This window comes from Zingiber officinale, chromosome 6A (assembly GCF_018446385.1).
Source record: "Zingiber officinale cultivar Zhangliang chromosome 6A, Zo_v1.1, whole genome shotgun sequence".
NCBI lineage: Eukaryota > Viridiplantae > Streptophyta > Magnoliopsida > Zingiberales > Zingiberaceae > Zingiber > Zingiber officinale.
The window spans coordinates 62,021,937-62,031,471 of record NC_055997.1 but is presented as its reverse complement, the minus strand read 5'-3'; the positions used below and the strand labels follow the sequence as shown (position 1 = coordinate 62,031,471).

General features: G+C 38.6%; 1 pseudogene; it reads right to left on the bottom strand.

Annotated features, from left to right (window-relative positions):
• Nucleotides 1–2,846: 2,846 nt before the first annotated feature.
• Nucleotides 2,847–5,839, bottom strand: LOC121994005 (annotated as a pseudogene).
• Between the last annotated feature and the right edge of the window lie 3,696 nt (nt 5,840–9,535).

The window sequence follows — 9,535 nt, the reverse complement described above, 5'->3', positions numbered from 1 at the left end:
TGCATCATGCATATGATGCCAATGATGCGTCCTGGTCACCCCTGACGCCAGTCGATCATCTCATACACAATAGTGAGGCCGAGTGGGTAGGGCTGTGACAACCGTGCACTCTGTCGTCACTACCGAGTGGACGGGATGCTGTCGGAGTACACCTATCCTCCTACCCCAAATCATAGATGGGGGAGCGCAATGCTCTCAACTCCCGGTACTCAAAGACGGGGAGGAATCCCTGTCGGATAACTCGTTGTGTCACACTACCCATGAGCGGACCAACGGTGCCTAACAGAGTCCCTGCTGCGACACACTCAGCCTGAATCGACCACTAACCCATGAGTGGTGGTGTGTGCAGATCCATGTAACTGGCGATGTGCTCAGCAATAATGGAGCGGACTATCGCACAGCATGCAATCATGCAAATGATGCATGGCAATAACCATATAAACATCCTGACCTAATCCATATATATAGAAATGTGCACCCTAGGTCAAAGAATCATATCAAATCAGGGTACACGGAAGGTATAAAAACCTAGGTCCTGAACATGGTCAAGCATGGCATATCACTACCCCTATAAGCATGTATAAACAGGTAAAAATATACCTGAGATGCAAAACCAATCAATCAATCAAGCATGTAAGATTTGGGTAGTGATTAACCGAAATAGATAAGAAACATAATTAATGAAACATGTTAATTCCATTACTAAGCATATCAAAGACAACAAAAGTCAAAAGTACCCGCCTCCAAATAAGAAATGTCCAATCCAACGTCGAGATACCGTCTCGCGTCAAAGTCCTGTGTTATCAAACAGATAATGTATTTAGCTATATAACTAAATAAAAATCTCCAAACCTATTTAATAACCTTATCCTTCCTTAGAAATGGAATTGATCCCATGTAACAAAACAAGCAATGGATTAAATTCAATACCAATCCAATTCTATACATAAACCTAATTCATCACATCACGTAGCAAAATTACTACATATGATCATGTAATCAAATCACACCTAAATTAATCCATTATCTACAACACGTATCAAATCCCTACACTTACCTCAATTCACAGTCGTGAACACCGATCTATTGCCAAAAGGAGTGGATGCTGGACCAAAGAGCAGCCCACACACCCAAATTCCCAGATCCACCTAAACAGCGCTATCTACTGCCATCATCGGATCGAAATGAAATCAAAAGGTCAACACCACAAACAAACCAGATATCCAAAGCAAATATTAGGGTCGAACAGCTACCTCAACGACCACTGCTAGGGCACAGCGACGGCGCTGGTTTTCCAGTGACCGGCGGCACCTCATGAGCGCAAGGAGAAAGAAAGGAGACTCGTCGGTGGTCGCTCAAGCGTCGCCGGCGCGTTCCTGATCTCAGCGGCGGAGAAGCTCGCGATCCAAGCTAGGGCAAAGGCAATAGGTCGGCTGCCGGCGTGATGCTCGGCTCAGGGAGGATCGCCGGCAATGAAGCGGTCGGCTAGGACACGACGTCGGCAGTGCTCGGCTAGGGCACGGCGTCGGCAGGGGTGGCGGCGGCGCGTGGCTCAGGGAGGAGGAAGAGCACCCGGCGGTGCTGTCGGGTGGAGAAGGCGCAGATAGAAGAGGGGTTTGGCTCTTGATCAAACGCCGGCGAGGAAGAAACCGCCGGGGCCGGCGGTTAGGGCAAACCGGCGGGCTCGGGTGCGCGTGGGAAGGAATCGCCGCTCGAGAGGTTTCGGCGGGGTAGAGAAAAGAAAATTAAGAAATATAAAAGAATAAGGAAATGTAAATATAAATATTTCCTCGCTTAAACGGGGTAACCTAAACAGGCTTTTCCCGAGCCCCGTTTTTGTCCCCGTTAACTCGTCCGTACGAGCTCCGAAAAATACCTGAAAAATTTCCAAAAATTCCAGAAAAATCCCTTATTAATATTTCCTATTTTTCCGGTATTTTACATTACAACCTTTATAATTTGACTAAAATACCTTTTAAAACTTTTAAAATAATAGCTAATTTAAATGTATTTTGGTCAAATTAATCTAATCCTTTTTAAAAATCTAAAATTCTTAAAATTTTATTTTATTTATAAAGTTCTTGGTTCTTAAATTATTTTTTACATTTAGTTTATTAATTAACGGACTATGAGCACAAATTGGCTTGTGCTTATGTTGAATAGGACAAAGCCTTTCTCAAGAATTGTAGATTAATTAATCTCTAATTATGCAAAATCAATTTTAAAAATTAACCTCAAGCATTTGGATTGTGAATTTAATATAGAAAGATTTTATGAATGATGAATAACTTTGAAAGTCATGATGATAAATTCCAAAAACCTTAAAAAATTGGTATATCTTAAGTCGTGTGAATTTTAAAAATTAACCTAGAGCATGATGATTGAGCTTTATATTGATTTCTAAGGATATCAAGAAGGACATTTTAGAAAACCAAATACCTTATTGTCATTCAATAAAATTAGATTTAATTTCTATCATTTTCCAAAGTTATTTGGTCACAAATAACTTCTCTTTTATTTTACTCTCAATTCTTCCATTTCCAAACCAAAATATACAAATTATATCAACTGAACGATATATAAATACTACATAAATTTAAGTCTAGCTCTCTAAATAATTCTTGATTTTTAGATTGACAATAAAATAAAATGATTATAGACTATGATAATCAAGCACTTAATTATTTTATTTAATACAATGTTACATGCATGTTACAATATAAGCCTTATACTTAAGGCATTCCAGTACTTCAATAACATAATATAAATCATCCAAACTCGATTTTCACTTTATTCAAATGTAGATTAAATGGCCTTAAATTGTGATTGGTCCGGCCTTTGATTATCGTCACTGGCTAGGATTTGTAGGGTGTGACGCTCTTAAATAAGAACAGATTCAACCAACAATATATTGACATTATCTTTCGTTGTAGTTTTGGAATAGGTGTATGTGTCAATGTACTTGTAAAATTCTTCTATTACTCTTGAAAAGTTTACTATTTTTTCAATTAAAAGTCGAGGTACTTGTATTGGATTGAGGCATTCTTTGTTGTGATCCTTCCATGCATCCTCCACCATCTCCATAAGATTCTTATAAGCCTCTTTTTTATCTGTGGCAAACTCTTTCATATAACATTCTACAGTTGAAGCTGCATGTCCTCTTTGTTGCTCAAGCTGCAAAATTCCAAAAGAAAATCATATATATATATATATATGAACATCTACCAAATAAATTAATTATCTGAAATAATCACCTCATGTGAAGTTACATCATCCATGAGTCTACCAATCATAGAGCTGGCTTTAATGATTTTGGGGAAGCTAGCAACCCACTCAAATATCTCCTTTGATGCCACCTGATCCATGCCTACATAAGATGCACATATAAGGAAACGATATGCAGCGGTGACTAGTGAGTTACTTAGATGCTCCTCTAGTGGGGGCACATATTTTTCAATGCCCCATTTGGCTTCTATGAAGTAAGACATTGATAAAGCTTTTATCTATATAAAAGGAAATGATAAACTTAATTAGTTTATATTTGACAAGTTAAAAGAGACATTAATCATTTTTACAATGTACTTAAATATACCTCATCTTGGAGAAATGATATGCGGTATTTCTCATCACTTTCTAGTTCATTTTCAAATTCCTTGAAAGTCCTTAGTAACTTGAGATAGAAATCCTTTAAGTATTCTGGTACTTCATCAATGGCTTGAGGTTCCCACCTGAAATGAGCAAACTTAACATTGCATAATTGACTAACTATATTGTGACGATATCTTAAAGCTTTATAAAGAATATCAAAATTAGTTTGAAATAAATTATAAATAATAACTATATACTTATTTGATGTTATATTGTTACATGTTTGTTGTTGATATCTAAACTTTAGATAATGATCAAAATATTAGTTGACTTACAGGTATTTTAAAGTTGTTTTGACAAGACAGAAGATGTGTTCATATCTCCTTTAATTGAGAAATAAAGTAGGTGCTAATGTGTTTTTTTAATCAGAAGTAGTCTTCATTGTTTTTTATTTCAAAGGAATATCAAGAATGCATTTTGCTATTTGTTATAATAACTTACAATATTTAGCTCATAATTTTTTTCCTTTTCTTATGTTTTTAATTATTCTTTTATAATTAGATCAGTAATTTATCATTTTATAACTTTCAGTTTTTTGTTGATTTTGAGTTGAATTTATTTTTTCTATGATTCTTTATCATCTATGTAGACTACTCAACTAATTGCGATATTAAGCAAAATAGAAATGTAGCAAAGTAATGAATACAATAGGTACCTTTGAATTGTCTCAGTTAATAATTGGCTCTCTTGCAGTGTGCTATAATTATCATATATGTCATCCAAAAGTGACAAGAATGAAATAACCTTGGTACAAATTAATCTTGCACGAGAATAGTGAGGCTCAAAGTGCACAGTATGCATCCAATAATAACATTCCACAATTCGATCACGGGCAAAGTTTAGTGATTTAGCAAGTGCTAGATCATTCCACCATCTTCAAAAGATAGATAAGGCAATTAGTTTAAACCACAATCAAACATTTATTTAGACAAATAAATCATGTGAATTACTATAATATGTGAGTTTGAAATCATTTATTCAACTTCTTTGGCACTCACACAATTAATTCATGTAAAAAGATTTAAGTACTCTAATATTTCTTTATAAAAGAAACTTCAATGTACTTACATTGACATTTCCTTTAGTTCCTCTTGATGAAGAGATTGTAGTAGATTAAAATCCAACTTTGCAAACTCTAATATTGCATCATTTCGCCTTTCCTCCTCTTCATAAATAGGGATATATTTTCTTGCCAAGAGCCGTTTATTTCTCCGGCATAGTGGTGTTTCAAGGAAAAGAGACACCAATATCACTAAAGACTGTTTAAGTTCGTCCAACAATGACACAAGTTTATTCTTTGTAAACAATATGGCTTCATCAAGTATATACTCCCCATGTATCCTAAGGTAAGCTGCATTGTATAAGCTTAATAATCCCTTCACATCTTCATTCAAGGTTGACATGAAGTTTCCTTCCTCATCCTTGAACTTGTTAAAAACATCTACAATAGTGAGAAAATACTAATAATTATCTCACAACAAATCAAATAGTACATTGTAATATAGACCAAACTATTTGATTAGTTTTTTTTCTTGAGCTTGTATTAGGATAATATATATATATATATATACATATAGTGTAATAATTTTTGTTTATTTATATTGTTAACTACCTGGAGGCACATAGAAACCATGTTGCCTAAGTAATCGAAACCATAGAGAAGTTTCATAAAGTTCATAGTTCTTAGCATCATGCTTAGAAATTAAACTCAGCGCCGCATCTATTTCTTTCTCAAAGTGATAATCCAATCCGAGCAACTGAATTGCATCAATCAAATTCATAATTTGCAATATGTCACTGGTTTCTCAAAACAAGTTCTTTATTTGCTCCTTTAGCTCTTCCGCTCTAACCGACACCTACATCATGAAACATGAAACATGAAATTCAACAACTATATATATTACCTTTAAATAACTAAAACAAATAATTCAATGCTTTTCAATTTCCTTTAAGACGATTATATATTTTATGAATAGGTGTTTATTAATGAAAAAATTTGAGTGAGAAATAATGATTAAATGTGGAGAGAAGTTAATAAAATACCTCTGTGAGAGCAGGAGAAGTAGTGTGGTGGATGAAATAATCGCCCCAAATAGTCGGATGATATTTTGATGTTTTACGAATTACTATATCTTCATTGCTAGTAACCGGGGTGGTTGATTGCTTCTCCATCTTAATTAGAAACTTAGGAAGATCAACTGATCAAGAGGTTTGTGGCTGATGCATAGCTTTCTCTTGCTATTTATAAGCTTACTTAATGCACGTGGAAAATTTTTTAAAGCTGGTGCAAGAGCTATTTAATTAATTAATTAATTGCATTATAAGTTAAATTCTTTGACGATTTACCCATATAAAAAATATTATATTTCATATATAGACGGATTGGACACAGCAAATGACATAATAAACTGGCCGGATTGAGTTAATGATACATTTATAATGAAAACGGCATAATAAAAATGTAACGACCCACCTTCTACTGCTAGGCTGCAAGGCGGACCGCTACAGTTTCGTTGCTAACTGCAGCTAAATTACTAATGCGGAAAACTGGGCTGAATAAAAATTTTACTAAACTATTGTAGTTGCCTCTGTTAACTCTGTGAGAGTGAGATTTCATGTCCCACTACCTTCCAGATAATCATAGCTAGGCTGAGGAGGCAAAATTGAAGCTTTGGATCGGTCCGTGGAACGATCCATTGACCCCCCACGCGAGCACTGGCTGGATCGGTCTGGGAACCGATCCAATAGAGGCTGGATCGGTCGGCAGACCGATCCAGGTATTCCTGGATCGGTCGGCTGACCGATCCAGGAACCTGCAGAATCCTGGGTTCGCTACTGTCCCGTGATGGATCGGTCGGCAGACCGATCCAGGTATGTCTGGATCGGTCGGCTGACCGATCCAGGCACCTGGAATACCTGGGATCGCTACTGTATCGCTGACCGATCCAGGAGGATACAGTAGCATACTGTATCTCGCTGGATCGGTCGGCTGACCGATCCAGTGTCACAGCTCAGACCCTGATCGGTTTGGAGACCGATCAGAGTCTGATTTCACCCGGAAGTTCTGATTTCAGCACTTTGGCGTGCCAAAACCTCACACAGCAATTCTAAATCAATTGAAGCTACTTCTAACATGCATTAACAAGCATTCCCATAATGACTACTACCCATCTAACTCATTCTTTCATAGTTTAGTACGTTCCAAAACTAAAGGTGCATAAAGATGAAAGTATTAAACTATAAACTGTAAAGTGCTAAGGTAAACATGCTAAAGAGTCTAATGTTCATCCTGCTAAGTCCCCTAAGGACCTTTGATTCTAGTTCCACACACACACACCATCTTCGCATTGTCCTCCAGCCTCCTCCGCTAGTCCATTTTCCTTTTACCTGTATCTGCAGTATAAGGAAAATAGTATCTGTAAGCTAAAAAGCTTAGTAAGAAACCATCTACCTCACGAAAACATGCATACGATGCAAATATGCTTTTAAAACATGCTTTTGGAAAACATACTAAATATGCAAGCATGGCATGGCATAGTGTCATACAAGCATGGCATAACATAAGCTGAACATAGAGCTAACATGGAAAATTACACTGAAGCATAATGCTGAGCTAAGCTAGACTAAACTGAAGCTGCAATCAAACTCAACTGGTATAACTGATTTTTGAGTTTTGAAAACTAATACATAGTAAGTGAAAATACTAAATATGCTGCTGTAGGGCCCTGGCAACTGTACTTGCTATGCGCGCATCCCTAACTAGACCCGGGTTTGCAAGTCCCGAATTTAGTAGGGTTAACTAGGTTATCTAAACCTAGCTAGGTTATCTAAACCTAGGGACCGGCTATGGGAGCCCAGCCCAATGGATATCTAATCCAGTACAGTGCCAACTGAAAGTAAAATACTGAAGTAGCTAATACTGTTTTGCTGAAACTAGGTTATCTGGACCTAGAACTAGGTTATCTGAACCTAGAGGCGACTATGGGAGCCCACCCATTGGATATCTAATCCATATAAGCTGTAATAAACTGAGTATACTGAATATATACTCCTAATGTATCTAACTGAGCTGTTAAAAATGCCTAGGGTGCATTTTTACTAAACTAGCTATTTTATCGAACACCTAGCGTGCCCTAACTCTCCTTTCTATTAGGGAGACCACCTCGAGGCACCCGACAACATCTAACCTCCTATCTGAAGAGGGAAGACATGCCCGGCCCATCTAAAGGTGTTCAACTAAGACCCTAATCTGAAAAGAGAGTTAAATACACCTTAGATATCGATAAAAACTGCATACATCCTAACTAAAGCATAAAAACTCAAACGGAAGCTATTATACCGCAGGTGAGGGGTTTCTTACCTCCTAATCATAATTTCTTACGATTCTATTCGCTAAAACTCCGGTGGAGATGGTCCTCTCGACGATCCGCTCACGTCTTCGCGTTCCTCTCGCGGAGAAGAACCCTTTTCGTGTTGGAGTCGTCGCCGGAAAGTGATCCGAGAGCCCTTGGGGCTTGGGCGCCGAGAGAGGAGGAGGGAGAGGTGTGGGCGGCGGTGTAGGTTTTTGGGAGAGGGATAGGTCACGGTGAGGGTTTATGAGGAGATGGCTGCCGAACCAAATTCACCCAAACCCAACTTAAGTTTCCTATTTATACTTAGTGATAACTTCCGCCCAAATCCCACTTAACTAGGATTGTTCCCCTTTCCTTTCAGCACAGTCCTGCTGGGTCCACTGGTTACTAGCCTTGTCCACTAAACCATAGGTCTCGGGTTCAATCCCCGCCTAGGCCGTTTTACGCTCATATTTATTTTTGCTACTTCCGCTACTCGGAAAATTTCGGAAAAATATCTAGAAATTCCAGAAAAATCGTAGAATAATTCTAATGCAAGTTTGAGAATTTTCGGGCGTTACAATCCCCCATACCTTATAAAAAGTTCGTCCTCGAACTTAGAACAATTCTGGGTACTTCTGTCTCATGCTGGCTTCTGTCTCCCAAGTTGCCTCTTCTGCTGTGTGATTGTGCCAAATAACTTTGACTAATGGTACTTCCTTGTTCCGCAATTTCTTAACTGCTCGGTCTATTATCTGAATAGGCCGACTATCATAGCTGAGGTCTTCGCGGATCTGTACCGACTGGGGCTCAATCACCTGGGTGGCTTCGCATAGAGCCATGAACTACCTTGTGGACACCTGACATCTCCTGGGGTAGCTCTAGCTCATATGCTACCCTGCCCACTCTTCTGCTGATAAGGTATGGTCCCACATATCTGGGACTTAGCTTGCCCTTCTTCCCAAAACGCATTACTCCCTTCATGGGAGCTACTCTGAGGAACACTGAATCCCCAACTGAAAACTCTAAGGGTCTGCGGCGCGTATCTCTATCCTCTGGCGGATCTGCTGTATAGCTGCTGTGGTATCTGCTACTAGATCTGTTTGAAGCTCTAGTTCCTTCTGTTCACCACTCTACCACCAGATTGGAGATCTACACCTCCGCCCATAGAGAGCCTCGTAGGTGCCATGCCGATAGTGGCACGATAGCTGTTGTTGTATGCAAACTCTGCTAAACTCGGATATTTGCACCAACTTCCTTAAAGTCTAGGGCACAAGCTCGGAGCATATCTTCGAGTACCTGACTCTGACCATCCATCTGAGGATGGAATCTGTGCTGAACTTTAGCTTTGTACCCAATCTTGTTGTACACACTCCGAAGTGTGATGTGAATCTGTCTGTCTCTGTCTAAAATGATGGTTCGTGGGACTCCATGTAATCTCACGGAGATACAACTGAGCTAGCTTCTCCATGGAGTAGGATATCTTGATAGCTAAAAGTGGGCTGATTTGGTCAACCGACTATTACCCGGATGGCATCGAAACCATTCGTGGTTCT